The 26,424-nt window shown below is 47.0% G+C and overlaps 1 pseudogene; it reads right to left on the bottom strand.

The window, feature by feature from the left end:
* Positions 1–21,115: 21,115 nt before the first annotated feature.
* Positions 21,116–21,288, bottom strand: LOC135968160 (U2 spliceosomal RNA; annotated as a pseudogene).
* Positions 21,289–26,424: the final 5,136 nt, after the last annotated feature.

Raw genomic sequence — 26,424 nt, 5'->3', positions numbered from 1 at the left:
GGTGTGATCTCGGCTCACTGCAAGCTCCGCCTCCCGGGTTCACGCCATTCTCCCACCTCAGCCTCCCAAGTAGCTGAGACTACAGGCGCCGGCCACCACACCCGGCTAGTTTTTTGTATTTTTAGTAGAGACGGGGTTTCACCGTGTTAGCCAGGATAGTCTCGATGTCCCGACCTCGTGATCCACCCGCCTCGGCCTCCCAAAGTGCTGGGATTACAGGCTTGAGCCACCGCGCCCGGCCGCAATAATGTTTTAATGCAGCCTGAACCGACATTTGCTTCTTTGGGTAATATCAGACAGGAGACTTGTCTTGAATTTCTGCCAGGTAAAACCTGTCTTCATGCTTTGCTGCTGAAACCAGGTCTACCCCATCCACACACTGGTGCAGTTGGATTTGGGACTCACCGCACAGGAACTTATACTGTGATACCTTTTTCTCACTTGCCATACCAGATGTCTCAGCATCCGAAGTGTACTTTAGACATTTTCCTTCCTAATTCCTTTTTCTTTTCTTTCTTTCTTTTTTTTTTTAATTCTATTTTAGTGCGGCTAAAACAAATAAAAGATAAGCGTCTGCATCAATTTGGCAGACTTACAAGAAAAAAAGGCATTCTTTCAATTTTGGAAGAAGGCATGTGGAATTAGTACTGTGCTGTGGTGGTATTTTGAAATCTGGGTTCTAATAAAAGCCCCACCACTTGCTGTGAGAAATGCAGCATCTTAAACTTTCTAAGCCTCAGTATCTCCATCTAGAAAACAGATACTCATACTTACCTCATCGGCTGATTTGATAAGTAGAGGCTATCACAGGAGTGCCTTTACCGTGAGAAATTCTTACAATACTGGTCTCTACTGTGAATCAGTGCAAAATACAAGATGCCTGTTCACATTTTCTGACTTTTGTGTAGACTTGGGAAACTGCATCAAGAATATGTTTTAGGCCGGGCGCAATGGCTCATGCCTGTAATCTCAACACTTTGGGAGACCAAGGTGGGCGGATCACAAAGTTAGGAGTTCGAAACCAGCCTGACCAACATGAAACTCCGTCTCTACTAAAAATACAAAAATTAGCCGGGTGTGGTGGCAGGTGCCTGTAATCCCAGCTACTCAGGAGGCTGAGGCAGGAGAATCACTTGAACTTGGGAGGTGGAGGTTGCAGTGAGCCAAGATCATGCCACTGCACTCCAGCCTGGGCAACAGAGCGAGACTTAGTCTCAAAAGAAATGTATTTTAGCTCATTTGCATTACCTACTCTCTGGTAGCTGTCCTCACACCCTATTTTTCACTCAGAATCTCCTTATCACGTACTTGGTGATTTGATAGATGGCTGACCACATGGGTCTGGAGTAAACCCTGAATGGGGACCCATGAGTGCCAGCTCTGGTGCCAGCCCAGAACCCCAAAGCCACAGAGTCCTCCTCCAAAATGAGATGATTAAACTGGGTGATCCTACTTCAATCTCTAGGTCCTTTCTATCTTCTGTAAATGAGCCTACTTACTGAGACCTTAGAGACTTTGGTTGTTTATTAAGACTCATTTGAGGCCAGGCGTGGTGGCTCACACCTGTAATCCCAGCAGTTTGGGAGGCTGAGGTAGGTGGATCGCTTGAGGTCAGGAGTTCAAGACCAGCGTGGGCAACACGGAGAAACTCCATCTCTACTAAAAATACAAAAATTAGCTGCGTATAGTGGTGGGTGCCTGTAATCCCAGCAACTCTGGGGACTGAGATGAGATAATTGCTTGAATCAGGGAGGCAGAGGTTGCAGTGATCCCAGATTGCACCACTGCACTCCAGCCTGAGCGATAGAGAGCGACTCGGTCTCAAAAAAAAAAACAAAACACAAATTCTTATCTATCCCTAGATTCTTCTTCAGGTTAACAAGCAGTTTGATGTCACTTTAAAATGGGCAACTCATACCTTCCCTGTACCATGTGAAACTTTGTGTACCTATATTCTTTTTTTTTTTCCCAAACATTGCCAGGTTGATCCTAGTCTTGAAAGTTCGGGCCTTTCCTCTTGGCCTGTTTCTGGAAGAAATGCTCATGAGGTGGATGAGAGGCAGGTGATATGTGCTGTTGCTCTGGCCCCACCCTGGGGATGCCAGAGGACAGCACCACAGCATTTTCAATAGGTGACCCACCTGAGAGGAGGAGGGACAAATGTGCCCAAGGCCATTATGGAGAACGAACACCTACGCAGTTGGAGAATGCTAAAGATACCCAAGGGTGTCGTCCTCTCCCTCCTGAGAGAAGCTAAGAAGTTCCAGGCTTAGGGTGCTACAGAAATAGAGATTTAGGATGGAAAAAAGGAAGGATTTCCTAACTACCACCAGGGCTATCAGGCACTGATCTGACTTATTTGTGAATACAGTTGTATAGAATTGTTATATGGCAAAGACGAAGATCATGCTAGAACGTCTTCCATGTATCCCTTGGTGGAGGCAGTGGGCAGCATAAAAGTACAAGATGGCAGGTGGAGTCTTTAACCTCATGGTCTGGAGGCTGCATGATAGGGTTGCAGTGTATTTTCCTTCTCTACACGCTTGGGCCCTCGTTCTGTTTTCTCTCATTCACTCCATCCTAGTGTATTCTTGGATCCTGTCTCCCTCCCCTTGAGATTCTGGCTCTAACTAAAGCCAACTATCAGACCGACTTTACCTGTCTCATTACACCAATCACAGGCAGATTCTTTATTTTTCTTCCTTTTGAGACAGAGCCTTGCTCTGTTGCCCAGGCTGGAGTGCAGTAGCACAATCACAGCTCACTGCAGCCTGAAACTCCTGGGCTCCAGTGATCCTCCCACCTTGGCCTTCCAAGTAGCTGGTATTATAGGTGCGCCACGTCACGCCTCACTTAGTTTTTTTTTTATTTTTGGTAGAGACGAGGTCTGCTATGTTGCCCAGGCCAGTCTCGAACTTGAGGGCTCAAGTGATCCTCCTGCCTTGGTCTCCCAAAGTGCTGGGAATATAGGCATGAGCCACTGTGCCCAGCCTACATTTATTTTTATCTTTTTTTTTTTTTTAGACAGAGTCTCACTTTGTTTCCCAGGCTGGAGTGCAGTGGTGCGATCTTGGCTGGCTGCAGCCTCCACTTCCTGGGCTCAAGTGATCCTCCCACCTCAGTCCCCTAAGTAACCGGGACTACAGGCGTCACCACCAGGCCCAGCTCATTTTTTTTGTATTTTTTTGTAGAGACGGGGTTTTGCCATGTTGCCCAGGCTGGTCTTGATCCACTCACCTCGCCTCCCAAGGTGACAGGATGACAGGTGTGAGCCACCTCGCCTGGCTGTCTACATTTCTTTTTAGAGAGAAAAGATGGTTCATCAAACTTCAGTATAGCCAGGCTGAAAATGTTTCAGATTTGGGACATGTGATAAACTGGTTGCACTGATGGCCAAACAATCTCCTTGTATTTCTGCCTCTTGCAATGCAGCTTTGCAGCTGCTCCCACCAAGGGGGAGATCTACTTCCCCGTCCTTCACCACCGGCCCTGTGACTTGCTTTGACGGTGAGAATGTGACAGAAGTGTTGATGTGACAGTTCCAGGCCCAGGCTTCAAGGGGCCTTGAGCACTTCTCTCTCTCCAAACACTGCCTCCACTGGGAACGCAATCCTTGACTAGCTGCTGGAAATGAGAGACCGCGTGAAGCAGGGATGAATCATTCTAGCCAAGGCTATCCTAGCTGACATCCAGCTGTGCTACCAGCTGACAGCAGAGGCATGAGAAAGCCTACTCCAAATGACCCAAGACCAGAACTCCCCAGCTAATTAAACTTAGCCTAAATTGCTGATCCCCAAAATCTTAAGCTAACAAATGGTGGTTGTTTTAAGCCACTAAGTTTTGGGGTGGCTTTATGTAGCATAATTCTGGTAATAGGTAATTGTTTCAGGAGAAGACAGGAATGGTTCTGATAATTAGAACCACAATGACTCCCATATTTATGTCACTAGCCAACACTTCTCTCCCTTGAGTTCCAGACCCAAGTACCCAGCCACCAAACCAACATTTCTATAATCAGAACCAAGCTCTTGATAACACCCCAAAATTTACTCCTTCTATAGCCACAGCCTTTACTGTCTTGATAAAATGAATAACTTTCTATTTCCAGTTGCTTAGGCCTAATCCTTGCACTCATTTTTAAGATTACTTTCTTTTACATTCCATGTCCAGTTTATTAGCAAATCCTGTGGGCTCTACCTTCAAAATATATCCAGAATCTGCTCACATTTCACCAAATCTACGGATACTACTCTGAGCCAAGCCCCCACCATGTCTTGACTGGATTGTTCCAGCAGCCTCTTCACTTATTTTTGTTTCCAAGTTAATTGGGCACTTTGTATGTTACCTGGCAACCCTAACCAGGCCTGCTTCCACTTCACAGCTTTTGCATCTGCCCAAATGCTCTTCCCAAATAGCTGCATAGCTCACTCTATGACCACCTTAAAGTTTCGGTTCAGATGTTATCTTGTCAATATCGAGGCCTTCCTGGTCAGGCACGGTGGCTCATGCCTGTAATCCCAGCATTTTGGGAGGCCCAAAGCGGGTGGATCACTTGAGGTCAGGAGTTTGAGACCAGCCTGGCAAACATGGTGAAACCATGTCTCTTCTAAAATACAAAAATTAGCCAGGCATGGTGGCACGTGTCTGTAGTTCCAGCTATTCGGCAGGCTGAGGCACAGAGAATTACTGGGAGGCCGAGGCTGCAGTGAGCCAAGATCACGCCATTGCACTCCAGCCTGGGAGAGAATGTGAGACTCTGTTTCCAAAAAAAAAAAAGGCCTCCTGGACCACCACATGTATTTATTTATTTATTTATTTATTTATTTATTTATTTTCTTGAGACGGAGTCTGGCTCTGTCACCCACACTAGAGTGCAGTGGTGTGATCTTGGCTCACTGCAACCACTGCCTTCTGGGTTCTAGCGATTCTTGTGCCTCAGCCTCCAGAGTAGCTGAGACTACAGGTGCGCACCACCACACTAAGCTAATTTTTTTTTTTTTTTTTTTTAGACAGAGTCTCGCTCTGTCTTCCAGGCTGGAGTGTAGTGGTACGATCTCAGCTCACTGCAACCTTTGCCTCCTGGGTTCAAGCGATTCTCCTGCCTCAGCTTTCTGAGTAGCTGGGATTACAGGTGCCTGCCACCATGCCTGGCTAAGTCTTGTATTTTTAGTAGAGACAGGGTTTCGCCATGTTGGCCAGGCTGGTCTTGAACTCCTGACCTTGTGATCCGCCTGCCTCGGCCTCCCAAAGTGCTGAGATTACAAACGTGAGCCACCGCTCCCGGCCCACTCAGCTAATTTTTGTATTTCTAGTAGAGACGGGGTATCACCATGTTGGCCAGGCTGGTCTTGAACTCCTGACCTCATGGGATCTGCCCGCCTCGGCCTCCCAAAGTGGTAGGATTACAGGCGTGAGCCGCCGCGCCCAGCCAACCACCATGTTTAAACCTACCTTCCTGCCATGGTATGCCCAACCCTCTTATTTTTTTCTCCATGGCACTTATTACCATGTAACATACTATGTATTTTACTTACTTATTTGTCATCTATCTCAACCCCAATCCCATGCAAGCTTCAAGAAGGTTTGGTTTTTGCTCTATTTTGGTTTGCTCGCTGCTGTTTCCTCAGTGTTTAAAACAGCTCCTGGCACTTTGTAGGTGCTTGTGGTGGTTGATTTTCTGTGTCATCTTGACTGCACCAGGGGGTGCCCAGATTAACTATTGTTTCCGGTTGTGTCTGGGAGGGTGTTTCCAGATGAGATGAGCATTTCTGGCAGTGGACTCAGTGGAGTAGACGGCCCGTGTGAGTGGGCATCATCTAATCCATTGAGGGCCTGCACAGAACAAGAAAACAGAGGAAGGAGGAGTTCACTCCTATTACTGCCCGCCCACCTGCCTGAGCTGGGACATTTGGAATGGGATCTATATCACCAGCTACCCCGGTTCCCAGGCCTTTGAGCTTGGACTGAATTATACCACCAGCTTTTCTGGGTCTCTAGCTTGTAGATGCCAGATCATGAGACTTCCTAGCACCCACAGTTATATGAGCCAATTTCTCACTCACCTGAATGCTATATCCCCTTTTTCCATCTTGGTGAAACAGCCTCTAACAGTTTATTGGGAAGCTACCTTTTTTGTTTTCTTTTGTTTTTTGAGACGTTGCTTATATAAAATATCCGTATTTTCTCCTTACACTTGATTATTTGACTAAATATGGAATTCAAGATTAGGCAAACTTATCAGACAGATTTTTGAGGGCCTTGTTTCATTGTCTTCCAGCTTCCAGTGTTGCTGTTGAGAAGTCTGATGTCACTGTAATCGTCAATTCTTTACTTGTAATTTGCTTTTTTTTTTTTTTTTTTTTTTGTCTCGTCTCTGGAAGCTTTTAAGATCTCTGTTTCTGGTACTGAAATGTCATCATGTTGTGCCTTACTATATGACTTTTGAAATTTCTTGTGATGGCTACTTGGTCAGTCATTTCAACTTGAAAACACATTTTTCATTTCTTAGAAACTTTCTTGAAAAAAATTTTGTTCTGATATTTTCATTTTCTCAGCTCTTACTTTCTGGATTTACTGTTAGCCAGATGGTGGGTCTTCTAGACCTACTCCTTGAGGGTGAAATTCAGCATAATCTGGGCATCACATAGGCATCAGGCTCACCAAGGAAGCCAGTTTATATCCAGGGCGTCAGGAGGCTAATTCTTCACTGCAGCCTGTGCCAATACTTCTCTGCTTCTGTTTCACAAATTAAATGAGAAGCCAGTAGGCCGGGAGTGGTGGCTCAAGCCTGTAATTCCAGCACTTTGGGAGGCCGAGGCAGGTGGATCACGAGGTCGGGAGATCAAGACCATCCTGGCTAACACAGTGAAACCCCATCTCTACTAAAAATACAAAACCAAAATTATCCGGGCGTGGTGGTGGGCGCCTGTGGTTGGGCACAAAGCCTCCCAGCTGCTAGGAAGGCTGAGGCAGGAGAATGGCATGAACCCAGGAGGCGGAGCTTGCAGTGAGCCGAGGTCGCGCCACTGCACTCCAGCCTGGGAGACAGAGCGAGACTCTGTCTCAAAAAAAAAAAAAAAAAAAAAGAGAGAAGTGACCACGTTGTTAATCCACTGTATTAGTCAGGGTTCTCCCGAGGGACAGAACTAATAGGATAGATGTATATATGAACAAAAGTTTATTAGGGAGAATTGGCTCACACAATCACAAAGCGAAGTCCTGTGATAAGCCATCTGCAAGCTGGGGAAGAAAGAAGCCACTGGTAGCTCAGTCCGATTCCAAAAGCCTCAAAAGCAGGAAAGCCAATAGTGCAGCCTTCAGTCTATAGCCAAAGGCCCGAGAGCCCTGGCAAACCACTGGTCTAAGTCCAAGAGTGCAAAGTCCAAAGAACCTGGAGTCTGATGTCCAAGGGCAGGAGAAACGGACAGAAGCATCCAGCACAGACGAAAGATGAAAGCCAGAGGACTCCGAAAGCCAGCTTAGCCCACCTTCCACCTTCATTGCTCTAGTCCCACTGGCAGCCAACTGGATGGTGCCTACCTACATCGAGGGTGGGTCTTCCTCTCCCTTTCCACTGACTCAAATGTCAGTCTCCTCTGGCAACACCCTCACAGACACACCCAGAACAATACTTTACCAGCTATCTAGGCATCCCTCAATACAATCAAGCTGCCATCTAATATTAACCATCACACCCACCTTGTTATCATGCGGGTATGTGTTGAAACTGCAGGTTATGTTGAGAAGCTTTGTGAGAAACGAATACATGGAAGCTTCCAGAGGTTAAAGAAAATCAGAATACTGGCCAGGCACGGTGGCTTAGGCCTATAATCCCAGCCCTTTGGGAGGCCGAGGTGAGTGGATCACTTGAGGCCAAGAGTTCAAGACCAGCCTGTCCAATATCGTGAAACCCCATGTCTACTAAAAATACAAAAATTAGCCAAGTGTGGTGGTGCGCACCTGTAGTCTCAGCTACTCTTGAGGCCCGCCTCAGCCTCTCAAAGTGCTGGGATTACAGGCGTGAGCCACTGCACCCAGCCTGTCTTTTTGTCTTGAGAACATGTCTGCATTCCTATTTCTTGGTGCATACTGCACTGTCACCATAGGCACCGGTGCATTCTGCCTGCACATGCACACTGTGTGTTGTAATAGCGAGGCAGCAAGGCACAGGAGGAGGGTGTGTGTCATTATATAACATGATGCATTGTTGGGCACAAAGCCCAAACCCTGCCACCCGACCCAGATGGGAGTTATTACACAGTGACATTTCCCTGCAGTGTCTTGTAACATTAGACTTTCCTTTTCTTTCCTAGAATTCTTTAAAACGCACTTCCCCTGTATATAAATAACTTCTTAAAATATTGGAAAGTAGCTGTCCTGCCAGGTTATAGCAGGAGGTTAGCATAAGAAGAAAACTTCAATTTCCCCCCCATTATTTTGTTCTTCAGTTATTTAATAGCAACCTAGATTTTAATCTGAATATAGTACAAGGTTTGGGGAACACTGCAGGAGTCTGAAATCAATAGTGATGTCATTAAATTGCCACTTTAAATTCGCTTATCCTGGCTGCTGACACCCCTTCCACTGCCTGGGCAAACTACAAGCTTTTGAACAGCCAACACTTACTTAGTGTGCTCTCTCTCTCTCCCCCAACAATCTAACCTAAACTATAAGAGAAAACTCTTGCCTTGCATTATTCTGACTCTAGGTCAGTACTTTCCAAAGTATCTGTGGTAAAGGACTGGTTTTCTTTTCTTTCTTTCTTTCAAGACAGAGTCTTGTTCTGTCACCCAGGCTGGAGTGCAGTGGTGCAATCTCAGCTCACTACAACCACTGCCTCCGGGGTTCAAGCAATTATCCTGCCTCAGCCTCTCCAGTAGCTGGGATTACAGGCATGCACCACCATGTCTGGCTAATTTTTGTGTTTTTATGTTTTTAGTAGAGACGGGGTTTCTCCACGTTGTCCAGGCTGGTCTCAAACTCTTGTCCTCAAGTGATCCACCCAATTCGGCCTCCCAAAGTGCTGAGATTACAGGCGTGAGCCACCGCGCCCAGTCTCAGGACTGGTTTTCTTTAAATTTTCAATCTGTTCGGACTGGTAACTTTTGTAAAATATAATAAATATGAATTACTATAAATATAAGTTGGAAAGAAAAACATGCAAAATACAGTTCCAAAAAATTTTTATGACATTGTATTTTTAGATTCAATAAACAAAATTATTCTATCATATTGCCTGAAAAGCTCCCTCCCTCTCTCCTTCCTTCCTTCCTTCCTTCCCTCTCTCTTTCCTTCTTTCTTTTTTTGAGACGGAGTCTCGCTCTGTCGCCCAGGCTGGAGTGCAGCGGCGCGATCTCAGCTGACTGCCGCCTCCTGGGTGCTGGGATTACAGATGTGAGCCACCTCATCCAGTTTCTAAATGTGTGTTCTCAATCTCTGTCCCACACTGTGGACCACATGTTGAGTGACTACGCTTTAGTTGATACTGGCCTGAACATTACACAGCTTTGAAGTTCTGAACTTGCAGTCAAATACTTTCACGCTCCCCTTTTCAAAAACTAGCAAACTTTTGGCCTTTCTTTCTTTTTTTTTTTTTTCACAGTCTCGCTCTGTCACCCAGGCTGGAGTGCAGTGGAGTGATCTCAGCTCACTGCAACCTCTGCCTCTGAGGTTTAAGCAATTCTTGTGCCTTAGCCTCCTGAGTGGTTGGGATTACAGGTGTGCACCACCACACCCAGCTAATTTTTTTTTTTTTGAGATGGAGTCTTACTCTGTTGCCCAGGCTGGAGTGCAGTGGTATACGATCTCAGTTCGCTGCAACCTCCGCCTCCTGGGTTCATGCGATTCTTCTGCCTCAGCCTCCTGAGTAGCTGGGATTACAGGCACCCACCACCACACGAGGTTAATTTTTGTATTTTTAGTAGAGACAGGGTTTCACCATGTTGGCCAGGCTGGTCTTGAACTCCTGACCTCAGGTGATCCACCTGCCTCGGCCTTCCAAAGTGCTGGGATTACAGGTGTGAGCCACTGTGCCTGGCCTGTATTTTTCTTTAGTAGAGACCGGGTTTCACTGTGTTGGACGGTCTGGTCTCAAACTCCTGACCTCAAGTCATCCGCCTGCTTGGCCTCCCAAAGTGCTGGGATTACAGGCATTAGCCACTGTACCTGGCCTGACCTGACTTGCAAAACCTTCACAATGTGCCCCAAACCTACTTTTTAAAAATCACCAGAAGGCCCAGTTTTCTTTTTCATTTCATTTCTTTTTTTTGAGATGGAATTTCACTCTTATTGCCCAGGCTAGAGTGCAGTGACTCGATCTCAGCTCACTGCAACGTCCACCTCCCGGGTTCAAGTGATTCTCCTACTTCAGCCTCCTGAGTAGCTAGGATTACTGGCACCTGCCACCACGCCCGGTCAGTTTTTGTATTTTTAGTAGAGACAGAGTTTCACCGTGTTGGTCAGGCTGGTCTCAAACTCCTGACTTTTGGCGATCCACTCACTTTGGCCTCCCAAAGTGCTGGGATTACAGGCATGAGCCACTGTGCTCAGCCTCCAGTTTTCTTTTTCTTTTTTTTCTTTTTAAGACGGAGTCTCATTCTGTTGCCCAGGCTGGAGTGCAGTGGCGCGATCTTGGCTCACTGCAACCTCCGCCTCTCGGGTTCAAGCAATTTTCCTGCCTCAGCCTCCCGAGTAGCTGGGATTACAGGCATGCGCCACCATGCCTGGCTAATTTTTGTATTTTAGTAGAGACGGGGTTTCATCATATTGGCCAGGCTGATCTCAAACTCCTGACCTCAAATAATCTGCCCGCCTTGGCCTCCCAAAGTGTTGGGATTATAGGCATTAGCCACCGAACCTGGCTAATAAATGTTTGTTGAATAAAGGAACATAATTTAAAAAGTTTGGAAAGGGTCAGCATGTATGGTTTTTGAGAAAAGGAAATAGGTTAATGAATTGCAGAGAAGAAAGCTAAAGATGGGTAGAGTAGCTCCCTTGGGCCAACTGTATATGAAATAAGACTGGAACTTGTCTACCTTATATGATGTGAAGTGTTATTTTAAAGGTGCCAAGATCAACTGATTCTCTGTACCTCAAAATAGCCCTCCTCCCATTGACCTGCTTGCACACCTGAAATTCCATTATTAACTATACATTCTTTTTTTTTTCTTCTTTTTAGACACAGGGTCTTGCTCTGTTGCCCAGGCTGTAGTGAAGTGGTGCAATCATGGCTCACTGCAACCTTGACCTTCCCTTGACCTTCAAGCAATCCTCTCACTTCAGCCTTCTGAGTAGCTGGGACTACAGGCATGCGTCACCGTGCCCAGCAGATTTTTGTAATTTTTTTAGAGATGGAGTTTCACCACGTTGCCTAGGCTGGTCTCAAACTCCTGGGCTCATGCAATCTGCCCACTCCGACCTTCCAAAGTGTTAGGATTACAGGCATGAGCCACCGGGCCCAGCCCTACGTATCCATTCCTACCTGGGTATTGAGTATCAATGATCGGAAATATCACAAAAAGAGAGACAACCAGATATCCGTTACATACTTCCCGATGGAAGAACACACCACCGACTATGAAATGGCCTTGTCAAAAGATCAAACCTAAAGCTGATTGACATCCATATACCAAATTACAGCAACTATAGGGACAGAGGGCGTATTATACGACACTACGGTGATGCCATTGCCGAAGCCCTGGCTGGGGAATTCTAAAGGACAAGCAACTTGAGTTTGTTTTTGTTTCTAACAAATAAATTGAAAGAAAAAAGAAACAGATAAACTCTAGATTAATAAGATATTTAAAAGATCAATGAATCACAATGTATAGACCTTATTTGTGTTACCGGAAAGCGGTCCCAGTCCAGACCCCAAGAGAGGGTTCGTGGATCTCGTGGAAGAAGGAATTCAGGGCCAGTCTGTGGAGTAAAGTGAAAGCAAGTTTATTAGGAAAGGAAAGGAATAACGAATGGCTACTCCTTACAGCAGCCCCAAGGGCTGCTGGTTGCCCATTTTTATGGTTATTTCTTGATTATTTGCTAAACAAGCAATAATCCCTTCTTTAGTGGATTATTCATGCCTCCCCTTTGTAGGCTATATCGGCATGCGCCTGTTGTTGCCATGGCATTAGTAAACTGTCATGGCGCTGGTGGGAGTGTAGCAGTGAGGACGACCAGGAGTCACGCTCATCACCATCTTGGTTTTGGTGGGTTTTGGCCAGCTTCTTTACTGCAAGCTGTTTTATCAGCAAGGTCTTTATGACCTGTGTCTTGTGTTGACCTCCTATCTCATCCTATGACTCACAATGCCTTAACCTCCTGGGAATGAGGCCCAGCAGGTCTTAACCTTATTTACCCAGCCTCTATTCAAGATGGAGTTGCTCTGGTTCAAATACCTCCGACATTTGATCCTGATTGAAGCAAACTATAAAAAAAGAAATTGATGACATTGATGATATTATGGTTATTTTTTCTAGTCTCTTTTTACCTTTAGTTTCTTTTTTTTTTTTTTTTACTTTTATTTTAGGTTCGGGGGTCTATGTGCAGTTTTGTTATCTAAGTAAACTCGGGTCACAGGGCTTTGTTGTATAGATTATTTCATCACCCAAGTACTAAGCCTTATACCCAAGAGTTATTTTTTCGGTTCTGAAGTCTTAATCTTTTAGAGAACATTATCTCTTGAGATTTGTTTTAAAATAATATAGCAAGCGAGAGGTGAGTGGCGAGATAGATGAAGCCAAACTGGTTCTGGTTGATAATATTGAAGCAGGACGACGGGTTATACAGGTTATTCTTGAAATTTCCCATAATTAGAAAAGTTAAAATTAAAAAAATAAAACAGACTGCCCCTCAGCCAAGTCTTCCGGGCTCCAAAGGGCCTTTTTAAAAAATGTTAGCCCTCGCAGTGGGTTAATATAGTGACAAATGATTAATCATTAACATTTTAGTCTCTGATGGTTTCCAGCAGCTTCACTGAAATGCCTGTCTTCCGCAGCCCAGCCTTTCACCCTTCAGCCCACCTCTCCAGCTTCTCCCTCCCTGAGCCCCTCGCAGCCCCAACATACCCTCCACTCCCCTGCACCCATCCCCTTGCTGCTGGTGCCATTTTGCCTCCTGCAATGACCTCTCTGCCATCCTCGACCTGACCTAGGCTGCTTATGTTTACCAGTCCAGATAAATGCTGCTTCCTTCGTGAGAGCTTCCTCCTCCTCTTCTCCTCCTCCTTCTCCCACTTCTCTTCCTCCCCCTCCTCCTCCTCTTCCTATCTCCTCCTCCCCCTCTTCCTCCTCTTCCTCTGTCAGAAGCCATCACTCCCCTCAAAAAGCTCTGATTCTACTGCTCTTTCTATATACTTAGCACCTTATGTTACATTTTCTTTCTTTCTTTCTTTTCTGGAGGGCGGTGGCGCGATCTCAATCTCTGCTTCCCAGGTTCAAGCGATTCTCCTGCCTCAGCCTCTCAAGTAGCTGGGACTACAGACACATGCCACCATGCCCGGCTAGTTTTTGCATTTTTAGTAGAGATGGGGTTTCACCATGTTGGCCAGGCTGGTCTGGAACTCCTGATCTCAAGTGATCCTCCTGCCTTGGCCTCCCAAAGTGCTGGGATTACAGGCGTGAGTCACGGCGCCTGGCCTTTATGTTACATTTTCACTTAATAGTCTGGGTTTTTCACATAATATTCCAACTTAAATTAAGATGGACATTTTTGGCAGATTAACTATTTGGGTTAATCTATTCTGTCTACTCTAATCTCAGTCAAGGCTGGACAACCTTCATTTAAAGGCATTTGGCCTTTGGCCAGAGTTCAGCAGGCCATACTCAGGCTGGATGGGCTGCAGGGCTGCAAATTTGAAACAGCGACAGGTGCCGACAGGCCAATCAGCTGGGGAGAGACTGGCACAAAGGAATGCACATGCCCTGGCCCAAAGGCACGCCCACCTCCCAGCTGCAGGGGACTGTGGACCCTAGGTTAAGGGCTCCTTTAAATACTCATTCTCCCACCTCACTTTGGATTCATTATTTTATATTCATTTCCTTAAACGAGGCCTCACAAATGGTATCAATTTAGGCCCTAGAAAACCTGGGCCCTGGGGCTGGGCGTGGTGGCTCATGCCTGTAATCCCAGCACTCTGGGAGGTGGAGGCAGGTGGATCATCTGAGGCCAGGAGTTCGAGACCAAGATGGCCAACATGGCGAAACCTCGTCTCTACTAAAAATATAAAAATTAGCTGGGCATGGTGGCGCACACCTGTAATCCCAGCTACTCGGGAGGCTGAGGCATGAGAATTGCTTGAACCTGAGAGGCTGAGGTTGCAGTGAGCCAAGATTGTGCCACTGGGCCCTGCTCCCTGGCTGCACGTTCCACCTGTTCTTGCTAATTTGGAGTTGAGTCCAGTCTCTCCCCACTGTGGAACACTCCTTATATGTATGGTGATGGTCCCCTGACTAAAGTCTGCCGTACCACTTTAACAAGTGTCAGTAGTGATTTTTTCTTTCTCTTTTTATTTATTTGTTTATTTTTTTGAGATGGAGTCTTGCTCTGTCGCCCAGGCTGGAGTACAGTGGCACAATCTTGGCTTACTGCAACCTCCGCCTCCCAGATTCGAGCGATTCTTCTGCCTCAGCCTCCCGAGTAGCTGGGATCATAGAAGTGTGACACTACGCCCGGCTAATTTATGTGTTTTTAGTAGAGACGGGGTTTCTCCATGTTGGCCAGGCTGGTCTTGAATGCCTGACCTCAAGTGATCTGCTCATCTTGGCCTCCCAAAGTGCTGGCGTGAGCCACCACGCCTGGCCATGAGTAATTTTATTCTGTAGCACACATCCGGCAGGTCCCCTCTCCCTCACCCAGCTCAAATCGCTCAGGCCTCCCCAGTGCCCCTCAAACATCTGTCCCAACACCTAACCTTACACTCGCTCTGCTTCCATGGAGCCCCATGTGGCTTACACTCTCATTTCTCTTTCTTTCTTTCTTTTTTTTTTTTTTTTTGAGAAGGAGTCTTCCTCTGTCCACCAGGCTGGAGTGCAGTGGTGCAACCTCGGCTCACTGCAACCTCTGCCTCCTGGGTTCAAGCCATTCTCCTGCCTCAGACTCCCAGGTAGCTAGGACTACAGGCATATACTGTAGTCAGGCATGAGATCCTGACTTGCTGTTACCGTACCCCCCATCAGAATGACACCCATTAGAATAGAAGGACCATGAAAGCAGGGACAAGGTTCTGTTTTACCTTTCATGTTAAGAACACACTTTGTGGGTACTTAATTGTGGATGCTTCATAAATATTTGCTTTTTAAAACACAAAACAAAAAAATCAGATCAGAAAAGAATATGGGCTTTAAAACCTAACAAGACCAGGCACGGTGGCTTACGCCTGTAATCCCAGAACTTTGGTAGGTAACATGGTGAAACCCCATCTCTACCAAAAATACAAACAAAACAAAACAAAACAAAAAAACAAAAAAAACCCCCAAAACAAAAAACACTGGGCATGGTGGCCATCACCTGTAGTCCCAACTACTAGGGAGGCTGGGGTGGGAGAATCGCTTGAACCTGGGAGGCAGAGGTTGTAGTGAGGCGAGATCATGTCACTGCACCCCACCCAGCCTGGGTGACCAAGCAAGACCCTGTTTTAAAAAAAAAAGAAAAAAAAAAAAAAAAAAAGAGGCCAGGCGCAGTGGCTCATGCCTGTAATCCCAGCACTTTGGGAGGCTGAGGCCGGCAGATCACGAGATCAAGAGATCGAGACCACCCTGGCCAACATGGTGAATCCCCGTTTCTACCAAAATACAAAAATTAGCTGGGCGTGGTGGCGTGTCTGTAGTCCCAGCTACTCGGGAGGCTGAGGCAGGAGAATTGCTTGAGCCCAGGAGGCAGAGGCTGCAGTGAGCGGAATCGCACTACTGCACCCCAGCCTGGGCAACAGAGAGAAACTCCGTCTCAAAAAATAAAATAAAATAAGATAAAATTAGCAGGTCACGGTGGCGCCCGCCTATAATCCCAGCTACTCAGGAGACTCAGGCAGGAGAATCGCTTGAAACCGGGAGGCGGAGGTTGTAGTGAGCCGAGATCATGCCACTGCACTCCAACCTGGGAGACAGAATGAGACTCTGTCTCAAAAATAAAAAAGAAGGCCAGGCGCCATGGCTCACGCCTGTAATCCCAGCACTTTGGGAGGCCGAGGCGGGCGGATCACGAGGTCAGGAGTTCAAGACCAGCCTGACCAACATGGTGAAACCCCGTCTCTACTGAAAATACAAAAATTAGCCGGACGTGGTGGCGGGCACCTGTAATCCCAGCTACTCTGGAGGCTGAGGCAGGAAAATCGCTTGAACCCAGGAGGCGGAGTTTGCAGTGAGCCGAGATTGCGCCATTGCACTCCAGCCTGGGCGACAGAGTGAGATTCCGTGTCAAAAACAAACAAACAACAACAACAACAACAACAAAAATTAGCCGGGCACAGTGGCAGGCGCCTGTAATCGCAGCTACTCGGGAGGCTGAGGCAGGAGAATCGCTTGAACCTGGGAGGCAGAGGTTGCGGTGAGCCGATATTGCGCCACTGCTCTCAAGCCTGAGCTACAGAGCAAGGTTCCGTCTCAAAAAAAAAAAAAAAAAAAAAGGTAAAGTAAAAGAAATACTGGGAAAAGGCCTAAGATCGCCAAATCCACACTTCCGTAGATTTTTGTTGTTGTTGTTGTTTTTGAGACGGGGTCTCTGTCGCCCAGGCTGGAGTGCAGTGGCACGATCTCGGCTCACTACAACGTCTGCCTCCCAGGTTCAGATCCTCCCGCTTCAGCCTCCCAGAGTGCTGGGTAGCTGGTACTACAGGTGCCCGCCACCACGTCCGGCTAATTTTTTACGTGTGTTTTCAGTAGAGACAGGGTTTCGCCACGTTGGCCAACTTGGTCTGGAACGTCTGATCTCAGGTGATCCGCCCGCCTCAGCCTCCCAAAGTGCTGGGATTACAGGCGTGAGCCACCTCACCAGGCCTGCAGGCGACGTTCTTCAACCTCCCCCAAGCTTCTAAACAGGGTAAAAGGCCCCTGGGGCCCATCCCATTGCTGCTTGCCACTAGGAGCCACACATTTCAAGACTTTTGGCTGGAAAGATAACCGTTATTACGGTGATACTTCTAAGGTGTTTATCTGTGTGCTTTTTGGTGTAATGTCAAATCTTGTGGTAAACATGCAGTGAACACACACAGACTTTTGGAGGGGACTTATGGCTGGGCCCCCTCTGCGGATCACCCTAGAGAAAATGCAAACATTACCGTTCAGAGCCTCACCCGCAGAGCTGGAAGAGTTTTCTATGTGAGGACCGGGCGGCGCTGGGAAGTGCAGCGGCCAGAGACCCCCCGGGCCTTTGTCTCCTGCGGGCGCGGCTGCCCTGCCCGCCCAGGACTCGCCCCTGCGCCCCCTCTGCGAGGCCGAGGAGAGCAGAGGAGGCAGGGCTCTGGCAGGAGGAACCCAAAGACAGCGAGCGCTCCACGGACGCTGAGGTCCCTCCGCGCCAAGCCTGGCCTCGCCTTCAGGGCGCGGACGCCGGGGCGCGGCTCGTAGGACCTGCTGCAGGGTCCTGGGGACCTCAGCTCGCTCCGCGCGGATGCTGCTCGGCAGAAGCCTCCTTTCTAGCTTCTCCACCGCCATTCAGAGCAGAATGTACTCGAACATACCCAAATTTTTTTTAAAAAGGTAACTCATTGGCATTATCTAGTTCCTCCTCCTCCTCCTCCTCCACCCTGTTTTCCGGGGACCATGACAAGAGGCGGTATTTCGTGGTGACAGTGTGGGCCACTGCAGTCGCTGCTATTTTATAAGCCAAACGCCTGCTCGCTTTGCCCTGAGAACATAAAAATGACCACCCCCGCCCATTAAAAAAAAAAGACGCTTTGTGGTTCGCAGCCGGAACAGCTAAGAGGCCCTGCCTCTGGCCTCTGCCCGCGCGCTCACAGCCGGGAGGTGTCGCCGGGAGGGGGCGCCCGCGCGCCAGCGGCGCTGAGATGCACTAAAGCGCCAACTTGTCTCTATTGGGAGCGGTTCAGGGAAGGAGAAAAAGGTCAGGAGGAAGCAACCGCAAAGACCATGTTTGGGGAACGGTCACGTTTCCTTCAGAGCCAGGAGAATGAGGCAGACATTTGTACAGGTGTAGTCTGGCGAAGAGCCCCAACGTGATACGTTGCTTAGCGACGGAAGCCAAAGCGTTAATAAAAACCGTTAGAGTGAACACTTACAATTAAAAGGCAGGTGGTACAAAGTCAGCGGATGCTGCCGCATCTCATTGTCGAAATGCCTGCTGGCTAAGTGGAAGAAGAGGCAGTCTTGCTTCCAAATTTGCCTTTGCATAAGGATACCAAACATTCCGTTGGGGATGGAAGTGGGGCTGTTGGTACATTAAGTCTGATGCGATTATTATTGTGTGGGCATTCTGACATGGCCAAAGTGGTTAGCATGTGTTTACTATGAACATATTCTCTCAGCAGTTAAGTACGTAATGTGCAAAACACGTGTGCATCATCACAGATTGTCTTTATTTAAAGTTCTTCATATATGCATCTGCAGCCACCCTTTCGTATCTTCTTGTGACTACTTTGCCCTATGACTGCCCTCTCCTACCCAAAAGACAGATAAAGGCAGGGAAGATGATGAAATAGTGGGTGCTAGGTGGGGAGGGTAAACAACTCATAGTTCTTACCTGAAATCTTGCCCCAGGGGCTTCTGAAACCAGCAAACATGAAAACAGGGGTTGAGTCAGGCATTGGTATTCTAGCTCTCAAGTGAAATTTAACAAAGTTTGCAGCCACTTCTCTAAGGCTTCCCAGAATTAGACTGGGTGATGAAATTGTAACGATTCTATTACAATTTGTACAATCAATAACCATAACCCATTAGTTGCACCCTGCTAAGGTATAGATAAAATAAATGCGGTAAAGAATGAAAAATATGCGGGCCAGGGGCAGTGGCTCACGCCTGTAATCCCAGCACTTTGGAAGGCCAAGCTGGGAGGATCGCTTGAGCCCAGAAGTTCGAGACCAGCCTGGGTGACAAAGTGAGACCCCCATGTCTATAAAAAAATTAATACAATAAATAAAAAAGAAAAATATCTGCAACTGGCTAAAAAAAGTATGTAGGTAGTTTTTCTTTTCGGAAATCATACTCCCAGCTGCTGCATCTACCGTGTATGTACAGAAAAGGGACTTCAGTAATTTAACTCATATATGGCTAACCTGTTTAAAATAAGGGGCCCCGTAATGTTTGGGTAGTGTAGTTCATCAGAAGGCCACCAGAGGGCGCTTAAGTTTGCTTCCCACAGAACCTCAGGGTAATTTGCAGTTCAAAAGACTGGCACTCAGCCCAGCATGGTTTTAACACCTGGAGGTCCTGTTGCGGGAAAGCGTTGTGGAAACACAGGACTGATAACTTCCGTTCCACTGGTATGAACCGGAAGATGACTAGGCTAATGCTCATTGTTGGATTCGAAGTCTTGATCTTGTTTTCAGTTGTGTTTGGGGCTGCTTTGTAGGAAGGCCCCTCTCGCAGCTCTCAGCTTGTCTCCCTCCCTCAGCATTTTTATAATGATAGTGCACAATGACGATCCCTGGAGTAGTATAATTATAGCCTAGTGCATAGAGCGGTATGGATGAGGGGGACGTGTACATCCACAGAGGAGAACAGTGAGTGAAATCAGCCCTACCTAATCAACAGAGCTTTGTCATAAGTTCTAAAGGTTAAACATTCTCAATACGGGCACTCCCTTTGATTTTCACATCCACATCTGAATCTCTTTCACCTTGTTTACTGTGAGTCACTGAATCAATTATCTACTGCTGTGTTACAAATAACCTCCAAAGATAGTTAAGACAATAATAAAGATGTATTATCTCAAAGTTTCTGTGGGTCAAGAATTCAAAGCCTCTTGGCTAGATGGTATGAGCCTGGGGTCTCTTTGATGAGGCTGCTGTGAAATGGTCGCTGGGTCTGCAGTCATCTGAACACCTGACTGGGCTGGGGTATCCACTTCCTGTATGTTCACTCACATGGCTGCTGGGAGGAGGCTTCAATTCCTCACCCCCTGGATCTCATCATCGGACTGTTTCAGTCTTTCCCACGATATGGTAGCTACTTCCTCCACAGTGAGAGCTCCAATGGAAATACAGTGGAAGCCACAATATGGTTTATGAACCAGTTTTGGAAGTTGCACATCATTTCCTCAATGTCCTAATGGTTACATGGTTAGCCCTGGGACTGACTATCCAAGGGCATGAATATCAGGTGCTGGGGATCATAGGAGACCCTCTTGGAAGCTGGCTGGAGTGCAGTGGTGCAATCTCGGCTCACTGCAACCTCTGCCTCCCAGGTTCAAGTGATTCTCCTGCCTCAGCCTCCTGAGTAGTTGGGATTACAGGCTTCTGCCACCATGCCCAGCTAATTTTTTTTTTTTTTTTTTTTTTTTTTTTTTTTTTTTTGAGACGGAGTCTCGCTCTGTCACCCAGGCTGGAGTGCAGTGGCCGGATCTCAGCTCACTGCAAGCTCTGCCTCCCGGGTTCACGCCATTCTCCTGCCTCAGCCTCCCGAGTAGCTGGGACTACAGGCGCCTGCCACCTCGCCCGGCTAAGTTTTTGTATTTTTAGTAGAGACGAGGTTTCACTGTGTTACCCAGGATGGTCTCGATCTCCTGACCTCGTGATCCGCCCGTCTCGGCCTCCCAAAGTGCTGGGATTACAGGCTTGAGCCACTGCGCCCGGCCTTAATTTTTATATTTTTAATAGAGACGGTGTTTCACCATGCTGGCCAGGCTGGTCTCGAACTCCTGACCTCAAGTGATTCGCCCACCTCAGCCTCCCAAAGTGCTGGAATTACAGGTGTGAGCTACCCTGCCCGGCCCAATTTACCTTATTTTAATGGAATCATTCATGTTTTAAGAATGCATGCATGGGCCGGGCGCGGTGGCTCAAGCCTGTAATCCCAGCACTTTGGGAGGCCGAGGCGGGTGGATCACGAGGTCGGGACATCGAGACTATCCTGGCTAACATGGTGAAACCCCGTCTCTACTAAAAATACAAAAAACTAGCCGGGCGTGGTGGCGGGCGCCTGTAGTCTCAGCTACTTGGGAGGCTGAGGCGGGAGAATGGCGTGAACCCGGGAGGCGGAGCTTGCAGTGAGCCGAGATCACGCCACTGCACTCCAGCCTGGGAGACACAGCGAGACTCCGTCTCAAAAAAAAAAAAAAAAAAAAAAGAATGCATACATGAACCATCTTTTACACTTGATCTTGGCCAAAAGGCCAAGAAGCAATACATGAAGCACTTTTTAAATGCATACCAGAAGTTTATTTTCCTATGAGTACAAATTGCTCCCTCTTCTGTGGATCGGAAAATAATTTCTGAAGAGGTGTGTGTTGGGGATGGGGAGAATGTCCTATCTTTAATAATATATGTGTTACTAAACATATTTGTCTCTCACAACTGTAAAATTGATGTGTTAAGGAGAAGCTTTCCACCTTCTGGTTGAGAACATTTTCCTCATTTCTTTCTGCAAGCAGTTTGCTAGCAAATGGCAAGTTATATCAAACAGTAAGAATCAACAAAAGTCATCAGGGAATTACTGGATCACTTTGTTTTAAAATTAACAATCCCAAGCCCTTTTCTTGTAGACCTGACACTAGCCAACCCTTAAAGGGAACTGTGATGATTCTTTTATTCATTCTTTTTTCAAAAATAAGAGCTCCAAGACAGAAAGGTTTGAAGCAACCTCAGAATTAGAAAATGGCTGTGAACTCAAAGTTCTAACCTGCTGAGTGACCTTGGATGACATCAGAAACTTAAGAGACGGGTTCTGACACTCACTCAGCAGCCTCCCTCCATTTCTGCCAACAGCAGAGGCAGTGTCCTGGCATCAAGCGATCCTCCCGCCTCAGCCTCCCAAGTAGCTGGGATTCATATGGCTTTTGGAGTGAGAGAGATTCGAGTTTAAATTCTCCCTTCACTTCTCATTGGCTGTGTGACCCTGGATGTTTTATTTAGCCTCTCTAAGGCTCAATTTACCCTTCTGGAATATAGGGATACTAGTATGTACCTTCCCAGGTAGTTGTGAGGTGATCTATGTAAAGTACCTATTACAGTTCCTGGGCCTCCTAGGTGGTCAATATTTGGAGGCTGTTATGGAAGGGGGAGGGGAAGGAATACGCACCACAGTGATGCTCAGAGGGGGTCTATAGTCAGCTGTTTCTCTCTAGGTGAGATCATGTAAAACATTATACGACGTTCCATAGTATTTTTCTCTTTAGAAAACTGAATAAACTCTCTGGGGAAAATCAGGGAAGTGAGAATGTGTGGTGTCCCAAATTTAGGTCCTCCACATGCTGGCATTTCAGGATTCCCAGAACCATGGCCGGGTTCCCACCTGCTCACCCAAAGCAAAGTCTGTTGGTGACAGATCCTGCCCACACAGAGAACTCCTAATCAAACATTTCATTTCCTCATTTAAATGTGAACAAATAGGCAAGAATCACCAACAGAGCCTTCAGCACGAAAGAGAAAGACCAAGATGAACAAATAGAAAACAGATATAATGCAGGGTACAGAAGAGTACAAGACTGCTAATTAGTATTCTAGAGAAATCTACAACAGAGCATCTATAAAAGAAGAACAAACATGATGCCATAAAATAAGAAAAATCAGGCAGGTGGCTAACACCTGTAATCCCAGCACTTTTGAGAGGCCAAGGTGGGAGGATCGCTTGAGCTTAGGAGTTCGAGACCAACCTGGGCAACATATCAAGACCTTAACCGGGCATGGTGGCTCACCCCTGTAACCCCAGCACTTTGGGAGGCCAAGGCGGGCAGATCACTTGAGGTCAGGAGTTCAAGACCAGCCTGGCCAACATAGCAAAACCCTGTCGCTACTAAAAATATAAAAATTAGCTGGGCGTGGTGGTACACGCCTGTAATCCCAGCTACCCAGGAGGCTGAGGCAGGAGAATCACTTGAATTTGGGAGGCAGAGGTTGCAGTGAGCCGAGATCGTGCCACTGCACTCCAGCCTGGGCAAGAGGGCAAGACTCCATCTCAAAAAACAACAACAAACAAACAAACAAAAAACAAAAACAAAAACAAAGACCTTGTCTCTACCAAAATTAAAAAAAAATTAGCTGGGCATGGTGACATGTACCTGTAGTCCCCACCTATGTGTGAGACTGAGGTGGGAGAATTACTTGAGCTTGGGAGGTAGAAGTTGCAGTGAGCTATGATCACACCACTGCACTCCAACCTGGGCGATAGAGCAAGATCCTGTCTCCAAAAAAAAAAAAGAAAGAAAGAAAAGAAAAATAAGAAGCAGCTGATTCCTTCATGAAGGAGTTGGTTTTAGAGCAACATTGTTAAAAAAAATATATAAAAAATAGAAACAGAGAGACTTTGAGCACATTTAAACTCTGAGACAGAAGAAAACTTATTTAAAAAGTAAAAATCTGTTTTGGGCATGCTGGCTCACGCCTGTAGTCCCAGCACTTTGGGAGGCTGAGGTAGGAGGATCGCTTGAGCCCAGAAGTTCATGACCAGCCTAAGCAACATAGCAAGACTCCACCTGTAAAAATAGAAAATAAAAATTATTATTATTATTATTATTATTATTTTTTTTTTTTTGAGACGGAGTCTCGCTCTGTCACCCAGGCTGGAGTGCAGTGGTACAATCTCGGCTCGCTGCAACCTCCATCTCCCAGGGTCAGGCGATTCTCGTGCTTCAGCCTCCAGAGTAGCTACGACTACAAGCATGCACCACCACATGCAGCTAATTCTTGTATTTTTTGTAGAGACGGTGGGGGTGGGGGTGGGTGGTGTTTCACCATGTTGCCCAGGCTGGTCTCGAACTCCTGACTTCAAGTGATCCACCCACCTCGGCCTCCCAAAGTGCTGGGATTACAGGCGTAAGCCACTGCGACTGGCATAAAATAATTTTTTAAAAGTAAAAGTCTGAGCTGGGCGTGGTGGCTCATGCCTGTAATCCCAGCACTTTGGGGGCCAAGGTGGGCAGATCACGAGGTCAAGAGATCGAGACCATCCTGGCTAACATGGTGAAAACCCGTCTCTACTAAAAATACTAAAAATTAGCCAGGCACGGTGGCGGGTGCCTGTAGTCCCAGCTACTTGGAAGGCTGATGTAGGAGAATGGCGTGAACCCGGGAGGCGGAGCTTGCAGTGAGCCGAGATCGCGCCACTGTACTTCAGCCTGGGCGACAGAGTGAGACTCCGTCTCAAAAAAATAAAATAAAAGTAAAAGTCTGACCTTGAATAGGTATAAATAAACCTGTTTGGTGTCAGAAAATTTTTCTTCAAGGGTAGAGAAAGTTTACGGCATAGATATTGGAGGTGAAAATTGGATAAACAGAAGTTGAAGAGGTTAGTAATCCCTAGTATTTATAGAAACTTGGTTCCTCAGGAATTTTCACAGCTGATTTGCAAACGCCTTAGCTCCTAAAGCTTGAATAGAATCAGGATAGAACTCAGGCCTGAAACACCATGACTGATACTGCCTGATGATGCTGGCCTCTCCCTCAGGGACAGGGCCTCCTAAAATGGGTGTGGTCACACAGAGCACAGGGCTCTATAGGCAGAGGTGTTCCTTGCAGCATTGTTACAAAGTGAAGCAGAACAGAACAAAACTCAAGTCTGGAAACAGCCTAAATGTGTATTAGGGGAACATTTAAATAAATTGTGGTTTGTTCATATCATAAATCCTATGATGGCTGTTAAAAAGGATGAGGCTGGCCGGGTGCAGTGGCTCACTCCTTTAATCTAGCACTTTGGGAGGCCGAGGTGGGTGGATCGTTTGAGGTCAGGAGTTTGAGACCAGCGTGGCCAACACGGCAAAACCCCATTTGTATTAAAAATACAAAAAAGGCCGGGCGCGGTGGCTCAAGCCTGTAATCCCAGCACTTTGGGAGGCCGAGATGGGCGGATCACGAGGTCAGGAGATCGAGAGACGATCCCGGCTAACACGGTGAAACCCCGTCTCTACTAAAAAATACAAAAAAATAGCTGGGCGAGGTGGCGGGCGCCTGTAGTCCCAGCTACTCGGGAGGCTGAGGCAGGAGAATGGCGTAAACCCGGGAGGCGGAGCTTGCAGTGAGCTGAGATCCGGCCACTGCACTCCAGCCTGGGTGACAGAGCGAGACTCCGTCTCAAAAAAAAAAAAAAATAAATAAATAAATAAAAATAAAAATACAAAAAAATATTAGCAGGGCATGGTGGCGCGTGCCTATGGTCCCAGCTACTGGGGAGGCTGAGGTGGGAGGATCGCCTGAGCCCAGGAGGTGGAGGTTGCAGTGAGCTGAGATTGTGTCACTGCACTCCAGCCTGGGCCACAGAGTGAGGAGACCCCTTCTCCAAAAATAACAATAAAATCATCATTACCAACAATCAACATCTATTTGATGGTTTCTGTTTACTACCAATCTCACTCCTCTGGTCCCTCTCCCCCAGTTCCAAGAACTTTGTCATCTCCATCGCTAAGTCCAGACCTCTAGATTCTAGTCCCACATCTTCAACTTCAGTGACTGGACTGCAGTTTAAACTCATTATGCCCAAATGGAAATGCTCAGTGCTTCCCTGTATCAGTCCATTGGAAATAAATAAAAATCCATTTCATTTGGGATCTTTGTTCTCTATCTCACATATGCATTATTAACTCTGGTCATTTCTTCCTTCAGAACATGTTCTACCCTTCTTGTCTATTTCTACCTGAGTTGACAACATTGTTATTTATCGGTGTATTCATTTAGCAAGTATTTATTAAGTGTTTCTTATGTGCCAGGCACTGCGCTACCTAAAGGAGACAAACACTAATTCCCAGCTCTACCTCGGTAGGAGGAGCTCACAGGTTAATGGGCCTCCCGACGTGGTAGCATGGTGTCTCCCGTCCACCTTCCCGCTCCTGCACCCCTGCTGACCTGCCAGGCTAGGCCTGCACCTCTAGGCAGTTCCAATCACACAGTTCCCAAGGGCCTGTTTCAGCAGTGCTACTATTTCATAATTCTCACATTTTCCTATAACCTGTTACTCTAGTGCCATTTCCTAAAGAAGAAAATTTAAAATATCCACAAGAATGCTCACGAGCCTCTTCCTACAGAGCATGTTTGCTAGCAGAGCGACACCACGGAGGACACAGGGTTCTAAAAGCATGGAGGATGCTGAGACTGGAGAAAGACCATGTAGGAGACAAGCTGTCACCAGGCCTGCAGGTTCTCTAAGCTCAGTGCTTGCATCCAATCAGTCTCAATGGCTGGGTGCAGTGGCTCACACCTGCAATCCCAGCACTTTGGGAGGCTGAGGTGGGCAGATCACTTGAGGTCAGGAGTTCAAGACCAGCCTGGCTAACATGGTAAAACCCTGTCTCTGCTAAAAATATGAAAATTAGCCAGGCGTGGAAGCAGGTGCC

The sequence above is a fragment of the Macaca fascicularis genome, chromosome 17 (genome assembly GCF_037993035.2).
Source record: "Macaca fascicularis isolate 582-1 chromosome 17, T2T-MFA8v1.1".
NCBI classification, from domain to species: Eukaryota; Metazoa; Chordata; class Mammalia; order Primates; family Cercopithecidae; genus Macaca; species Macaca fascicularis.
The sequence above is the reverse complement of the archived record's forward strand: the minus strand, read 5'-3'. Positions and strand labels throughout refer to the sequence as shown.